This window comes from Chenopodium album, chromosome 6 (assembly GCF_948465745.1).
Source record: "Chenopodium album chromosome 6, dcCheAlbu1.1, whole genome shotgun sequence".
Classification (NCBI taxonomy): Eukaryota; Viridiplantae; Streptophyta; class Magnoliopsida; order Caryophyllales; family Amaranthaceae; genus Chenopodium; species Chenopodium album.
Genome location: NC_137839.1, coordinates 36,415,082 through 36,433,511, shown reverse-complemented (window position 1 = coordinate 36,433,511; position 18,430 = coordinate 36,415,082). Strand labels below are relative to the sequence as shown.

The window sequence follows — 18,430 nt, the reverse complement described above, 5'->3', positions numbered from 1 at the left end:
TTGCTCATTATGTTCAACCGATACAAAAAAAAAAAACCCAACCAAAAGGAGAACTACCTTTGAACTTAACCAACAATTGGAAAACAACAACAACTCATGTCTCAACAATTTGCAAAAGGGTTAGTGCTAACAACTAACCATACAAATATAACGCCCAAGACAACAAGAATCAACAACAAAGCAGTCAATAAAAACACATTATGATAGCAAGAAATTCTCATGAAATTAGTTGCATTATCAACAATTCAAACACCAAATTTCTCAACTTAGTTTCATGAAAATGGCTTCCAAAACAATAGTATGAACAACAATGTCCCCAAAATCACCAAATTTCACACTAATAACCAACAAATCCCTCACAAAGAAAACCAAAATCACATGCAATTCACTCAAGCTAATTCATGTTTAATAACTAAAAATTTTACATAAATAATTGAAATTAAGTAATAAAATAGCAAAATTTAGAGTTATACCACCTTGTAGAAGCTTGAACACCACCAAGAGCCTCCAAGAACACCACCTTCAATGAAGCTTGCAAACCATGAAAATGGGGGATTTTTGGGTATTTTGGAGAGAGAAAGTGGGTGAAATTGTGAGTAGAGTGAAAGTTTTTGATGGATTTGAAAGAAAATCAATGGAATTTGTGAAAAATGGGTGAGATTTAAAGGTTAGGGTTAGGGTTTGTGAGGAGAGAGAAGAGAGCATGAATATGGGGTTTCGAAAATATGAGAATGAAATCGTGAAGAAGAGGGTCAAAACCCGATTTTCCTGCTCTACGCGCGCGCACAGGTGAGCTGCGCGCCCGCACAGTTGAGATGCGCACCCGCAAAGAGGTCATGCAAACTCTCTGTCTTGAACCTCAACTTTTGATAAAATCTGTGCGGGTTTTGACAGTGAACGCGCGCCCGCACAGAAACCATGCGCGCCCGCACAGATGGCGCACAGCAAGTCGCGCAAACTTTCTGCCTCGAGCTTCAATTTGAGAGTAAATCTGTGCGGGTTCTGACAGTGCCTGTGCGTGCGCACAGGTCACACAGCACGCTCGCACAGATGGCGCGCACAGGGTCGCACAGTAGTTTCGATTTATCCTCACTTCTTCGAAATAGAAAATCCTTGTTCCTTCATCATCCTAACATCTATTAACCAAAAAGGTGAAAAAAAATTATCAAATTCAAATTCAAATTAAAAAAGGAGAAAGTGAAATCGAAATATTCTAAAAAAATTTTTAGAAAGGAGTTAGAAACTTGGGTTGCCTCCCGAGAAGCGCTTCTTTTATGAGGTCACCAGCTTGACCATGAGAAAATTTCTTCAAGCGGGAGGCTTGGGATCCAAAGGATCAAGCAATATACATTCGATGATACCAACTTCTTCCTTGCAAAAGTAATGCTTTAGACGATGACCATTAACCATGAACTTGTTACCATCCGCATCTAACTCAAAGGAGCCATAAGGAAGAGTCTTTGAAATCACAAAAGGACCCGATCACTTTGACTTGAGTTTACCCAGAAACAAACGAAGCCTTGAGTTGAAAAGCAAAACCTTGTCTCCAACTTAAAGTTCTTGTTTCGAAAATGTTGGTCATGCCACTTTTTGGTCTTCTCCTTATATAACCTTGAGCTTTCATAAGCATCATCCTTAAGCTCTTCAAGTTCATTGAGCTTCAACAATCTCTTCTCACCGGCCAAAGACAAATCCATATTAAGCTCCTTGATAGCCCACCAAGCCTTGTATTCCAATTCAACCGGCAAGTGACAAATCTTGCCATAGACCAACCTATAAGAGGTTGTGCCTTTTGGAGTCTTGTACGCCGTCCTAGGAGCCCATAGCGTGTCATCAAGTTTGAGAGACCAATCTTTCCTTGATTTGTTCACCATCCTTTCAAGAAGATTTTTGATTTCACGATTCGAGACCTCCACTTGTCCTTGAGTTTGAGGGTGGTAAGGTAATCCAACCTTGTGATGAACGCCATATCTCTTGAGAAGAGCTTCAAATTGCTTTTTGGCGAAATGGGAGCCTCCATCACTAATTAGCACCCTCAGAACTCCAAACCTAGGAAAGATGATCTTCTTTAGGAGCTTAAGCACAACCTTGTGATCATTGGTAGGTGAGGGTATGTCTTCAATCCATTTTGTCACATAATCAACCTCTACCAAGATATATAGATTCCCACAAGAAGAAACGAAAGGTCCCATGAAATCTACCCCCCAAACATCAAAGGGTTCCACTTCTAGAATACTTTGTTGGGGCATTTCGTCCCTCTTGGTAATGCCTCCGCTCCTTTGACATCTATCACATTGCGCAACGAATTGGTGGGCGTCTTTATGCATTGTCGGCCACCACAATAAGGATTAAGAGATTTTTACCACTGTTTTGTCAACACCACCATGTCCTCCACATGGTAGTGAGTGGCAATGCTCAAGAACACCTTGAATTTCATGATTTGGAATGCACTTCTAATAAAGGCCATCTCCACATTGCTTGAATATGTATGGGTCATTCCAAAAGTATCTTCTCACCTCCTTGAAAAAATTCTTCTTTTGTTGAGAAGAGTACTCCAAGGGAACGACTCCACACGCAAGATAGTTGGCTATATCCGCGTACCAAGGGGTAGAAGTTGACACCAAAGCCATGAGAGCCTCGAATCCTATCTCATCATTAATCGGTACATCCTCCTTGTTCTCAAATGGTATCCTAGACAAATGATCCGCTACATAGTTCTCCGCTCCCTTCTTGTCCCTCATTTCCATGTGAAAGTCTTGGAGAGAGAGAACCCAACGGATCAAGCGAGGCGTTGCTTCTTTCTTGGTCATGAGATACCGCACCGCGATGTGATCCGTGTACATGATAACTTTTGAGCATATGAGATAGGGCTTGAAACTTATCGAATGCAAACACTACCGCCAACATCTCTTTCTCCGTTGTTGTGTAATTCCTTTGAGCCTCATCTAGAGTCCGACTTGCGTAGTAGATGACACATGATTTTCCTTGTTTATTTTGACCAAGGACGACACCTACTGCAAAGTCACTAGCATCGCACATTAGCTCAAAAGGCAAGCTCCAATCCGGAGCTTGCACAACGGGAGAAGAGATGAGAGCGCCTCAAGGCAAGCCTCATTAAAGTAAAAAACAACCTCTTTTTTGAGTAGTTCGGTCAAGGGTTTGGCGATTGAAGAAAAATCTTTGATAAACCTCCGGTAAAAACCGGCATGCCCAAGAAAAGCCCATACCCCCGTGATGGAAGTAGGAGGGGGCAACTTTTCAATCATCGAAACCTTGGCCGGATCTACTTCAATGCCATTTTTTGAAACCTTATGGCCGAGGACAATGCCCTCCTCAACCATAAAATGGCACTTTTCCCAATTTAAAACCAAACTCGTCTCTTGACACCTTTTCAAAACTTTTTCAAGGTTAAAAAGACAAGTGTCAAAAGACGAGCCACCAACACTAAAATCATCCATGAAAACCTCAATTTCTTTTTCAAGCATCTCAGAGAAAATGGAAGTCATGCATCTTTGAAAAGTAGAGGGAGCATTACATAATCCGAATGGCATTCTTCGGTATGCAAATGTCCCATATGGACATGTGAAAGTAGTTTTCTCTTGATCACTTGGATGGATAGGGATTTGGTAAAATCCAGAATACCCATCCAAGAAACAAAAGAAAGCATGGTTAGAAAGCCTTTTAAGCATTTGGTCCATGAAAGGGAGAGGAAAATGATCTTTCTTGGTGTTTTTGTTCAATCTCCTATAATCAATGCACATTCTCCACCCGATCACCGTCCGAGTGGAGATTTCCTCTCCCTTTTCATCCTTGATTATGGTCATTCCACCCTTCTTTGGAACCACATGAACCGGGCTAACCCATTTGCTATCGGAGATAGCATAGATGATTCCCGCTTCACGTAGTTTCAAGATTTCTTTTTTCACAACCTCTTGAAGGTGGGGGTTCAACCTTCTTTGAGGTTCAATGGAGGTGGAATGACCATCCTCAAGATGAATACGATGCATGCATAAAGAAGGGCTAATACCTTTAATATCATCAATGCTATACCCTATCACATCCCTATATTTCCTTAAAACATCAAGAAGTTTTTCCAAATTAAGACCATCTAGGGTAGCATTGACAATAATAGGGTATTTTCCCTCCTTATCAAGAAAAGCATATTTCAAAGAAGGGGGAAGGGTTTGAGTTCTACCTTGGGAGGAGGCTCAGAACTCTCCTCCAATTTCTCCTCCTTGGACTCAAGCTCGACCTCAACTTGTTGTTCAACTTTCTCCTTTGAGGATTCCTCCATTGCCATGACAAATTCTTTAGCCTCTTGAGAGTGGAACTCTTCTTTGCATGTAAGGGCTTCTATCATTGGATCTTGAGGCCTCATCACGACCCTCCCCAAACGATCTAACTCTTCATTCACGACATCAACTCTATAGCATTTTTCAACCATGGGGGTCTTGAGCAACTTCGAAAATTCAAAGACAATTTTTTCATCGGCCACTTCACAAGTGATGGTGTTGTTCTTGCAATTGATGACCGCCCCCAAAGTTTTAAGAGCTTCACGTCCCAAAATCAAAGGAGTGTTAACATCTTCCTCCATATCCATCACTACAAAGTCACAAGGCACGTAGATGTGTCCCACTTGAATTGGACCATCCTCAAGCTCTCCACAAGGTAATTTCACCGATCGATCGGCAAATTGAATTGTCTTCCTTGTAGGGATCATCTCAATATTGAGTTTTTGAGCAATGGATAGAGGGATTAAACTAAAACTTGCTCCAAGATCGGCTAAGGCGCCCCTATCTTCCATGTTCCCAATTTTCACCGGCAAAGTGAAACTTCCCGGGTCTTTTTCCTTCTTGGGCATCTTATGTTGGACAAGAGCACTCACTTGATGTGGAAGGGTGATAAGCTCATCATTGAGCTTCCTCTTGTTGGTGAGAATATCTTTGAGGAACTTGGAATAAGATGGCATTTGTGTCACAACTTCAAGAAAAGGGAAGTTGATATGTAAATTCTTCATGACACTAAGAAATTTTGTGAACTTGTCATTCAAATTCCTCTCCGCAAGCCGACCGGGAAAAGGAACCGGTCCATCAAGATTCCTAGCCTCACTAGGAATTGAAGTTGTCTTCTCATTGTCTATATTCTTCTTCTCTGAACCTCCTTCTATCTCATAACCTTTTTCTTTCTCACCTCCCTTGTTTTCATTCACACTCTCCTCTCCTCTCTTCTTTTCCTCACTAACCCCTTCATTTGGTCCTTCATAGGAAGTTCCCGACCTCAATGTGATCGCCTTGCATGTATCGGGTTTTGGATTGTGAGATGGGTTAGGTTGTGGTTGTCCAGGTAGAGTGGATGGTGAATTGAAAGGAGTTCTCTCGGCAAATTGAGCTAGTTGTGAATCAACCATCTTGTTGTGGGCTCTTATCTCTTGCATTTGTTGCCCAAAAGATTGCATTTGCGCATTCATGGCTTGGAGGAGTTGAGTTTGAGTTAGCTCCGCTTGAGGTGCTTGTTCTTGATGGTTTCTTTGAGGTGCTTGGGTTTGATTGTTGTATTGGTTGTTCCTTGGATAACTTCCTCTTGGGTTTTGGGGTTTAGATGGAGGTGGATTTTGATATTGAGGATTGGAGTTATAGGTAGGTTAAGCTTGTTGGTTCCATTGTTGAGGTTGAGGTACAAACCCGGGTGGTGGTTGTCTCCAAGCTACTCCACCGCCGCTTCCTCTAAATCCCTCTTGCCATGTGTTGTATGCCGCTACATGTTCGGGGCTTAAAACTCCACAATAGGATGTATCATGGTTCGTTCCTCCACAATTTTGACAAGAGAAAGAGTTAACTTGAGAAGAGCTTGCTCCACCACTTGAGCTTGCATTCACACTCGTGTTCAGTTTGGAAAGCCCTTTTGTTAGTTGATCAATTTGATGTTGTAATTGATCAACTTTCTCCAATTCGTAAATACCACCTCTCTTTGGAGCGTTTCTTCTTCGGCCCCCCCAAGAATAATTCTTTGCTACCTCTTCTATTGTGGCTTCAACTTGATTTTGAGGGATTTTGATTAATTGGCCACCCGCCCCCGCATCCAAATTGGCTCTTGACATGGGCTCCAATCCGTCGTAGAAAAACCGCATGAGCAACCCTTGATTGTACTCATGGTGGGGACATGCTTGCACCAACTCTTTGAATCTCTCCCATGCTTCACCAAGACTTTCATCGGCCTCTTGCTCAAATGATGCAATTTTCCTTCTCATTTCGGCGGTCTTCTCTTCGGAGATAAAGCGCTTCAAGAACGCCTTTACAACCTCCCTCCATGTTGTGAGAGAGTTAGGCTTTACTTGCTTTAGCCATTTCTTTGCTCGTTCGGTGAGAGATTGCCGGAAAAGATGCATACGAATGTAGTCTTGACTCACTTCATTGGTTTGCATCATTGCGCACAATTCAAGGAATCGGTCCAAATGTTCAATAGGGTCCTCACTTGCACTTCCGGAAAATTGCTCCGATTGGACCATTTGAGTATATTGTGGACGGATTGAGAAGTTGGTTTCCGTGATGGGTAGCAAAATCCCTCCCGTGAGCTCATAATCCTCCGGATTTCCGAACTCACGAAACAAGACATCATTCTCTTGTCCCGCCATTGATTCGCGTGGTGAACTTGAAGAGTAAGTATCACTCTCACTATCAACTATATCACCAAAACCTCTTCCCTCGTCTTAATAAAGCCTACGGACTTGTCTCAAGGTTCGGTTGATTTCATGGTCAATTTGATGTGAGGGTGCTCCTTGAGACCTCCTAAGCATTCACCAAAGCTAAGCAAACAATTAGCAATGACAAGGACGATAAAACAAAAAAAAAACTAAAAGAAAAGAAAGCAAAATGACTCTAACAAAAGCAATAATATTCGCTAAACAAGCCGCTTCCCCGGAAACGGCGCCAAAATTTGATCGGGATTAGATAGGTCGTTAAGCTAACACCCTAAACAAATTAATCATTTATAAAGCCTAAACCTACACTAAACTAGTTAGTGGCAAGTAAAGGGTCGAACCACTAGGGAAGCACGCTAATTCAACATCAAATATCACTAATGCAAGAGTGAAAAGGGGATTGTTTTGTTGGTTTTGTTGAGTAGAACACTAGAACTACAAGTAAGCAAGAAAATGATGATTAAAATCAATAGAAAATGACGCTAGGGGTTCGGGGGTTTCAAACATGATTAGAAAGAGGGGAACAATGATAGTTATCATGATGAACATGCCAAAGAACACAAGATTCTACCTAAACAATTCATTCTCATGCAATAGTATAGGCAAATCGATGAAAGAAGTCTATGCTAATTAAGATCATTCTCATGCATCCTATTAGACACAAGCAAATCAAGAGAATAAAGAAGCACAATACATGAAACTCCATTTTAACAACTCATTCTCATGCAATCATTAAAATAGAGGTGATCTTAATCTAGTTCAAATTATTTTCATGCATTTAAACTAGAAGGCAATCAAATAAAGTGCAACAATAATCTCAAGCCATTAAAAATCATGTCTTTCATCAATTTAACGCATGTAATCAATCCAACATTCATCATTCATCCATCATTCAATACATATCTTCCACCCCCTTCCCCTAGCTAAGAGTTTAGCCTAGAGAAGGGAGATTAAACATAATATCAAAACTAGAAATAAACACAAGAAACTCAAAACAAAACATGATTGAAATATATGAAATCAATAATAACTAGATAAACTAATAAGATAGATAAAAATAAGTGACAATAACACAAATAAATAATATTAAAGGAAAGGAGAAGAGATTACTAAAGAAAGGATTGAAGAAAGATAAAATCTTGGATACTTGCTTGATTGATGGAAGATTAAAGCTTGAGCAAAGTTGAATACAATAAAGGAAGCTTGAATAACAATCTATTTTCTCTCTCTAGATTAGGCTAATGTTCTTTGGAATTAGTACTAAGTGTCCTTCTATTACAAAAAGTCCCGCCTATATATATGTGGCTCCACCCAAAAGAAAGAGACTTGGACAACAAGGCGCAAATAAATCGTAAACCCGGCCGTGCGCGCCCGCACACAATGTTTGTGTGCCTTCTCAGCGTAGTGCGCGGCCGCAACTTTGAGGGTACGGGGAAAATGAGCGCGCCCACACATTAGTCCTGCGCGCCCGCGCATCGGGTGTGTTCGCCCACTGTAGACACCCATTTGTGTCTCCCCAAAACCAAACCCAGTGATGAATACCTTTCACGTCGAACCATAATCGAATGAGGTGAAAGTGTGAAAAGTCTAGTGTTGCGGTTAGTTTTTGTTAAAATTCTTTCTTTCTGTTTTCGAAAACCCACTCTATTTTATGAAAACGTCCATCCTAGTATAGTTGGTCCATAATAAAGGTCCAATAATGGTGTAGTTGGATTGGGCTTGAAAAGACCTTTCCAACGATATATTATAAGCCCAATTCCGATGGATAATGAGGAAGTTATGGCCAAAATACTAAACTAGGCCCAAACCGGATTTTACCTACGACCCAATGATCATGAGGAGGGTCCAAAGGTTTAATCCTATTCCTAAACAAATTAGGATTGATTAGAATCTTATATAAGTTTCTAAAATATCTTAATTATCCTTTTTTGAAAAGATAAGATTAAGGAATTTGATTTAAATATAAACTTTCCTTTTTTATAAAACTTTCCTTTTTTAAAATCCTAATTCTATTCGGATTTAAACATGTTCAAAGACAGTCAGATATTATTTTCGTGCATCATATTTTTATCCAAATTTTATATGGTTGGATAGATCTTGAAATTATCTTTCCAATGATATATTATAATAATAATTCCGAGCTATAACGGAAAAGATATGAATAAGATATCAAACTCTATCCAAAACTGACACCGTCTTACTATTTCGTTCATATATTTTATTCTACAACATATTTTAATCTGATTACATTTGGGTTAGAAAGTAGACTTCAATATCTTTCCAACGACATCTTATTCATCTTATTTCGATTCCTGGATCAAAAGATATGATAAAAACAAAACCCGCAAAAACTGTTGTCTACGAGTTTTATTTCGATTCGAATTTGGATTCTTTTCTTAATTCTTCGACCCTCTTTTTTTCCCATAAATAGAGGTCATATCTCCCCTTTTTCAATCACCAACTCTCATCAAGATTTTCTTGATTATTCTCTCTCTTTTCTAAACTTTGTTTTCACATACAAAATTCCGCATTCGCAAGATCTAGAAACACCTAGCCATATTCGAAGTTGCCTTCGCCCTAGACGTGAAAGGTTTTAATTTCTGAGGGTTTGGTCCCAAATCTCTATTTCAATTATTTAATTTAATTGTTTTTTATTATTTTCCTTGAAGTTACTAACGTGTGTATTTTGTTATTAGAAAGAGGTACGAGGCATCAAAGTAAGTACTTTAATTGATTTATGATGTAGAAATCATGTTTTTATTGTTATTATGATATTCCTAGTATCATGTCTAGGGTATTTTTAATATTAAATATGATTTCTATGATGCCTTTTATTCTCTTCCTAATATTTATTCATGTTAGTATCAGGTTAGGGTTAAAGATTTGATTTTTATTGCTTAGTGACATGCTAGGGTTTGTTATTAATCTTGTTAGTATCATGCCTAGGATCTTGCTATTTTTATTATGCTTTAATTTTAACATGAACATGATTATGATTAAAATTGTTATAATTTATGATGATTATTAATATCATTATTATTATTATTATTATTTTGATGATAATTATTATAATTTATGATTATTATTATTATGATTATTATTGTTGCTTGATATTTATTGCTTGATCACACCTTTTATGCATGTTTAAAGGGAATTGGTACTTGTAATCACGCTTAATAAGATAATTAATAATCTTGTTAGGTTAACTTTGATTATAATTCAAGTGATCACCAATAATAGTTTATTTGTGCATTAAATTCAACCAACATAGATTAAACAGGTTTAGGGTTAAACCTATTGATTGCATGTTAATTAAAAAGCGCACATGAATACGATCAGAATAAAGTAGAGGCCTACTATTAGGGCAGGTTCAATCTCTTTTAGGTTGGATTTGTACCATCATCCCCGAACCCTTATTTGGTTCATGACCTTATGGAGTTGACGATCTCTTGGATCGTTAAGGGGTGTAACCTTCATCCTATGAACGGTTTACAAGTTCCTTAAAAACTTGTTGGCGACTCTTTTGCTCTATCTTCTTCCCTTTTGGACGCCACCGTACTTTAGTGTATGATCACAGTGGGGTTCGAGCTAGTGGGATTTAAGGCTTGAAATTATTCCCTACAGTTTTTGGCGACTCCATTGGGGAGGATTTCTATTTTAATTCCTGAATTTGTTTCGGCAATGATTTAGAATGAGTGGATGAGACTCGAAAAGTTCTAAGTATTTCATGTGCGTAATTTTGATTAACATTATTGTCATATGCATAAAAAGGTTCTCATTGGAAAGACCATCCGTAATGAGTAAAAAACATAGGATTTTACACGTAGGAAATTTAAGAAATATCTTTCACAACTAAGACTGAAATAACACCGCGCGAAACTGGAAGATTTTATCGAGCACAGAAAGCTGCTGAGGCATGTGGGAAGTAGCGTCAGGAGCCAGAGCTTGGCGCCAGCCTTTTAGTTGTAGCGCCAGACGCCAGTATTGGCGCCAGGCGCTACAGTTAAAAGCTGGCGCCAGTCTCTGTTTGCTGGCGCCAATTTCCCCCAACACCGAGCCAGAAATATGCGTTCTAATTTCGACCAGTTTTTCGTATTGTTTGCTCGATCCTACTTCCTGATTGAATTTTTTCTCACTTTTCTGAAACCCATATGTGTTCTACATATGGACATAATCTTCTGGGAATTCATGCTCCATCTACCCGATTGAACGCTCCGTGCAACAAAGGGTACATCCGAGATGTTGAATTCACCAAACCATGGAAGCGAGTTTTTTTTTCTAAAACTCGCGGTGTCCCATCCACTCGCGCCAACCCTTCACGGTTAGGCTTCCGCGCGGTGCATCCGGACAATTAACCATGGACCCTCTATTGACTAAACCATATCCCGAACTTTAGAGAACTAGAGCCATGGTTAGGTTGCAAACTCATTGCATCATATTGTGCCTACTTAACTAATTGTGCATTATTTGTTGTGCATACTCTATGTGATTTTTCCTAACCGTTTGTTGACTTGTGTTAAGACTAAATAAACTGATTAATGGCTAAAGGACTTTGTTTAATTAATTAATTAATTAATTTGAGCTAATAAATAAACATAAAATCGAGTCATAGTTCCTTTAAGTCAACCCGGATTTTTATTCCCGTATACTGCACAAACGTCAACTTGTTTTTGTCATATCTGGAGTTCTAGAAAGAAATACGAGTCTTACAACCTATGGATCTGTAGCCCCGAGTTTTATCTTTAATTTGGCGTTGGTTTCATCCCAATCAGAGCCGCAGATAAAAAGTTATGACTAAAATACCACAGTTTGTCCAGTTTAATGCATATACGTGAAGTCTTAACTTAGTCTTTGCTTGAGTCTAGTCACATAGTCTAGCCACATGGTCATGACACGAGTCTTAACATGTTACCTACACTCACTAGTCTTAGCACACAATTTGAGTATACATCACCATGGCCATGTCTTAGGTTCATGCATGAGTCGGTCTTTTCCGTCATTTGAGTTGGGGGTACATTCTATTCCTAATTCTTCATATCCCTCCATCTAAATCTTCTTTCACATTCTATCCCAATTTTTATTCACTTCCTCCGTCCATTGCATGTTGAATAAAGTTTGAGTCAAATAATTAACAATAAATATCCCTAATTTCCTTTTCCACAGTACTTGGTCGAGGAGAGAAGGGTGATTAATCAAGGACAACCTCTTTATTCAGGTCTAGCTTTTTGATAAACCGATTCGTCAAAAGAGGAAGGCTAAGAAGATAATGGCAACTCAAGAAGAAGTCAATGATCTTAAGAATCAACTGGCTACTGTGACTGAGACACTGAAACTTCTCGCACTTAGGGTCGATGACCCCGTGAATCAACAACAGATGAACCTCATGCAAGAGAGTCTAAGCAAGCTATCTAGTGACTATAAATTTCAGGGCATGAGTTCACAAGGGGTCTCGCTGGACAAGGAACTTCTTCCACATAAGTTCAACGCCACTGACATCCCTAAATTCAAGGCAACAGATAACCCTTACTTCCATCTAAGAGCTTTTGAAACTATAATGAGCATTAAGGGTATCGATAAGAAGGTTTTCCCCTCTCTGTTCCCACTATCTCTTGAAACCGTTTGCCAACAATGGTTCTTCTCCCTTGACAAGGAGAAAACCTCTACCTGGGAATCAATAGTGAACGCTTTTGTTGATAGGTACAAGTGCAATATCCAAGTTGAAACCGACCATAGACAACTTGAGATGCTAAGACAAAAAGAGAATGAAGGCTTTACTTCTTTCTTTAATAAATGGAGGGAAACTTCCGCTAAGATGATTGAGGTCCCCACCGAAAAGGAGTCTGTGAGGATGTTTATCAAGAATCTCCAAGAAAAGTATTCAAAGCACTTAAAATATCAACACAACTTGAATACTTTCAAGGCCGTTTATGACATCGGAATTGAAATCGAAGACGACCTCGCAAAGCAAAAAGCTACTAACAATAGTAACCACGGTGGCTGGAAAGGAAAGAAGAGCGACAATCCTTCTTCTTCCGAAAACGCCCACTCTAGTAATAATGTTAGTACCTTTGTCCATAATGATGTCTTAGCCGTAGACAATCAAGGATCTAAAAGGAAACCCAGCCGAGAGTTCACACCCATTGGAATGACCTACGATGCTGCTTTCGATCGTCTCTATGATCGAGGATTAATCAAACCTATTGGCCCTACCGAGGATCCAACACCAGAAAATCGATCTTCAAGATGGAATCCAAATTCCTATTGCAAGTACCACCAAGGTAGGGGCCATACTACTGAGAGCTATTGGAAGCTAAAGGAGGCCATCCAGCATTTGATTGATAACAACAAGCTTCCCATACCTCCAGTTAACAAGAAGAGCGAGTGATGATAAGGGAAGCAACACAAGACAAGAGATGAGCTTCAACGACAAGATTTTATGACCTCTTTTTCTATTTCTTTTTCATTTTACCCCTTCCCCAATAAGTCTAGCATAGGCACCTTTTATTTTCTTTTAGATTAATTTTGTAGATTTTTCCTTTTTCCCTTTTTAATAAAATGAGCATTTATTTCCTTGCATATGATCATCACATTGCATTGCATTAAAAAAAATAAAAAATAAAAATAAAAAAAATAAATAAATAAAAAAAATCAATGTCGAGCTAAGCACAAGGTATACTAATGATTTGAGGCACCCCTTGTAGCCACATCATATCTCCTTTCGCCCTTCAATTATACAATCCTTTCTTCATAAACCACTTTGAGCTTCGTCTAACGATAGACCTTTCTTTTTTCAACCTACATCTACCTAACCTTGGGATGGGATGGTGTGTAACTTATGCAATTTTAAGAAGGCTTGAGTAATTCAAAAGATAGCAAAAATAGCAAAAAAATAAATAAAAGTGTACAAAAGGGTAAGTGTTCCAATGTCTTTGATGTGAAAATATCTTCGATAAGAACACGTCTCAGATTGCGTCTCTTATCGAGTGCTCGGTACCGTGCCTGAGAAACATGAATGCCAAGTGAGTGATAGACCGCATGATCGAGATTGCTCACACTTATAAAAAATAAAATAGATACTAAAACAAAAGAAAGAGCTAAAAAAGAGTTAAAATCCTCAAGCATAAAAATACAAAGATTCAAAAGAGAGGTTGCACACCCTGGGGGCTTATCTAGGGTCTTGAGCCTTTATCCCCTTCTTCTTCTATAACCTTTAGCCTAACCATGTTACAACCCTTAAAAAGACCTTTTTTGAGGTATACACACTTGTGCGAGGTTCGGCTAGAGCTACGTTCGGCCTGATTCCTAACGGATACGTAGGTAACCTCACATCGAGGTGCGGCCGTAATAAACATGCATTCATATTCACATTCACACACTTACACCATGATCATATCAAGGGATCCCCTGTGCTCATCCCTTTTCACTTAGAGCTAGACTTGGGGGCTTGGTCCTTACATCATTAGCTTACCTAGCCTAAGAGTCACCATTATTTGGCTCTTCTAACAATATGTTTTCCCACACACTTAGCTCTTGTGGCCTAGCTTTAGTGTCACTATCACACTGCACAGATACATGACCAAATATATTTCCCTTAGGAACCCTTTGTCACGAAATCTTAACATAACGATGAAGCATACCTTGTCACATCACTCATCACTCATAATTGTCATTGCATCACGAAGCATGAAGTACTTAGCCTCCGTGCCTAAGTTACCCAAATGCTTTCATCATTGAGTCAATAGTTGAGATAGCCTAGGATGGGTTAATCCTTGCACTTTGAGAAATAGTATCAAATGACATTTGACTAAGCTCATTCAACATGCATCTTCAAACTTTCGATTCTTTTTCGCGTCTTTCCTTTTCGGGAGAAAGTCGGTACCCTCCACAAAAATGACGGAAAATTTTTGCTTTTTTGCATTTTTCAAGTCGCACGATCACATTACAATGCACACACGAGTCATGTACACATTAAGTTATGTCGTGCCATATCACTTTGATTTGAGTCTAACACACGTGTCATTTCACTTTGAGTCGAGTCAACCTCGAGTAAGTCAATCAGCGAGTCAAGTTTATACCTTGAGTCGTGTCAAGTCGATGAGTCAAGCAACATTAAACCTTAGGTCAACCCTAAGATAATTTTAAGCCTTAGGTCAACCCTAAGATAATTAAAGATTGGCAAAGTTCTATAGTAAAAAATAAATACAGGTGCAGCAGAACAGGGAAGACCCTATCACAGCATTCGGCGACAGAATCAATTCTTGGCACCAGAAATATCTCAACAACAACAGAGCTCGAAGCCTCTCAGAAAGGTGATTTCGAATTCATACAGCAATTTTGGGTTCCTTGGTGCGCCAGTTAGCCCCTATAAGAAATTTGACATGATTAAGTAGTCAGTTTGATTACAATCACAATAAGGGGTCGACCTGGTGAAAGATCGTCTCGCTTAGCTTAAAGCGCCTAAGATATGGCTCATTACGGAAACACCGACATACTGGTTTTAGCGGAATAAAGTTCAGGCGAGCTTTAGAGATCGACAAACGTTGGTCTTCGGAAATTTTTCTTCAGAACATTATCGCAATAAACATTCAAGCACCGAAGCTCTATTGTTTAGAGACGCGTGAACATTTCCATCAGAAGCTCTTTGGCTCCAGAGACGCGTGGGCATATCATTCAAAATCTCTTTTGTTCAGAGACGTGTGGACAATCCTTTTCAAGCTCTTTTGTTCAGAGACGCGTGTACATTTCCTACAAGCTCTTTTGCTCAGAGACGCATGGGCATCCTATTATTAAACTCTTCGTTCAGAGATACGTGGACACATCATTCAGAAGATCATATAAAAAAGAAGCTCTTTTGTTCAGAGGCGCGTGAACATATCAAAAGGAAGCTCTTTGTTCAGAGACGATTGAACATCGAAACAACAAGGTGGCGTTCCCTGGATTACGGAGAGTTGTCACAAACAGCTGAAGATTGTTTCTAGAGAAGCAATCTTCGATGGTATTCCCTTGGACGCGGAATATTATCATTGCGGAGGAGGATTGTTTCAGGCGAAGCAATCTTCTAATTTGGTAGCAGTTACAGGCGTAGCGGTTTTCAAGCGAGATGGCATTCTCTAGCTTGCAGGAGGTCATCAAAACAAATCGGTTACTTTCAGAGACGTGTGCTCGACGGTGCAAGATACGCGCTTCTTAACTCTTTTATCTGTTTAACTAACGCTAGTTTGCAGCTGTATCGGCGTTACAAGAGTGATTTAGGATCGCAGAACGTTCTGAATCGTTCTCCGTCCCTATCGATACTTTGACTTTTGTTTTCGAAACTTGCGTTTCTCCAAACTCAGTCAATGTGGGGGCTTCTATAGACACCCATTTGTGTCTCCCCAAAACCAAACCCAGTGATGAATACCTTTCACGTCGAACCATAATCGAATGAGGTGAAAGTGTGAAAAGTCTAGTGTTGCGGTTAGTTTTTGTTAAAATTCTTTCTTTCTGTTTTCGAAAACCCACTCTATTTTATGAAAACGTCCATCCCAGTTTAGTTTGGTCCATGATAAGGGTCCAATAATGGTGTAGTTGGATTAGGCTTGAAAAGACCTTTCCAACGATACATTATAAGCCCAATTCCGATGGATAATGAGGAAGTTATGGCCAAAATACTAAACTAGGCCCAAACCGGGTTTTACCTACGACCCAATGATCATGAGGAGGGTCCAAAGGTTTAATCCTATTCCTAAACTAATTAGGATTGATTAGAATCTTATATAAGTTTCTAAAATATCTTAATTATCCTTTTTTGAAAAGATAAGATTAAGGAATTTGATTTAAATATAAACTTTCCTTTTTTATAAAACTTTCCTTTTTTAAAATCCTAATTCTATTCGGATTTAAACATGTTCAAAGACAGTCAGATATTATTTTCGTGCATCATATTTTTATCCAAATTTTATATGGTTGGATAGATCTTGAAATTATCTTTCCAATGATATATTATAATAATAATTCCGAGCTATAACGGAAAAGATATGAATAAGATATCAAACTCTATCCAAAACTGACACCGTCTCACTATTTCGTTCATATATTTTATTCAACAACATATTTTAATCTGATTACAATTGGGTTAGAAAGTAGACTTCAATATCTTTCCAACGACATCTTATTCATCTTATTCCGATTCTTGGATCAAAAGATATGATAAAAACAAAACCCGCAAAAACTGTTGTCTACGAGTTTTATTTCGATTCGAATTTGGATTCTTTTCTTAATTCTTCGACCCTCTTTTTTTCCCATAAATAGAGGTCATATCTCCCCTTTTTCAATCACCAACTCTCATCAAGATTTTCTTGATTATTCTCTCTCTTTTCTAAACTTTGTTTTCACATACAAAATTCCGCATTCGCAAGATCTAGAAACACCTAGCCATATTCGAAGTTGCCTTCGCCCTACACGTGAAAGATTTTAATTTCTGAGGGTTTGGTCCCAAATCTCTATTTCAATTATTTAATTTTATTGTTGTTTATTATTTTCCTTGAAGTTACTAACGTGTGTATTTTTTTATTAGAAAGAGGTACGAGGCATCAAAGTAAGTACTTTAATTGATTTATGATGTAGAAATCATGTTTATATTGTTATTATGATATTCCTAGTATCATGTCTAGGGTATTTTTAATATTAAATATGATTGCTATGATGCCTTTTATTCTCTTCCTAATATTTATACATGTTAGTATCATGTTAGGGTTAAAGATTTGATTTTTATTGCTTAGTGACATGCTAGAGTTTGTTATTAATCTTGTTAGTATCATGCCTAGGATCTTGCTATTTTTATTATGCTTTAATTTTAACATGAACATGATTATGATTATAATTGTTATAATTTATGATGATTATTAATATCATTATTATTATTATTATTATTTAGATGATAATTATTATAATAATTTATGATTATTATTATTATGATTATTATTGTTGCTTGATATTTATTGCTTGATCACACCTTTTATGCATGTTTAAAAGGAATTGGTACTTGTAATCACGCTAAATAAGATAATTAATAATCTTGTTAGGTTAACTTTGATTATAATTCAAGTGATCGCCAATAATAGTTTATTTGTGCATTAAATTCAACCAACATAGATTAAACAGGTTTAGGGTTAAACCTATTGATTACATGTTCATTAAAAAGCGCACATGAATACGATCAGAATAAAGTAGATGCCTACTATTAGGGCAGGTTCAATCTCTTTTAGGTTGGATTTGTACCATCATCCCCGAACCCTTATTTGGTTCATGACCTTGTGGAGTTGACGATCTCTTGGATCGTTAAGGGGTGTAACCTTCATCCTATGAACGGTTTACAAGTTCCTTAAAAACTTGTTGGCGACTCTTTTGCTCTATCTTCTTCCCTTTTGGACGCCACCGTACTTTAGTGTATGATCACAGCGGGGTTCGAGCTAGTGGGATTTAAGGCTTGAAATTATTCCCTACACCCGCACACAAGTCGCGCATAAGGTCGCGCAAACTCTCTGGTTTGGCTCTGTTTCTTCAGTCTGGCTGTGCGGGTTCTGACAGGGCTGCGCGCCCGCACAGCCTCACATGTGCGCCCGCACAGAAGCCGCACAGTACCCCGTGCACAACAGATAGCTTGGCTTCTTGATATCCTCTTTCTTTCGGCACATAATACCTACAAAACCAAAGCATGGAAATAAAAAAAAAAACAAAGAGAGAAGACTAAGA

The 18,430-nt window shown here is 38.6% G+C and overlaps 1 non-coding gene across 1 annotated transcript; it reads left to right on the top strand.

The window, feature by feature from the left end:
• The first annotated feature begins 6,142 nt into the window (after positions 1-6,142).
• On the top strand, positions 6,143-6,250 carry LOC145637382 (small nucleolar RNA R71). The gene has a single exon (XR_014114173.1). It is a non-coding gene; the product is annotated as a small nucleolar RNA R71 (small nucleolar RNA).
• The last annotated feature ends 12,180 nt before the right edge of the window (positions 6,251-18,430 follow it).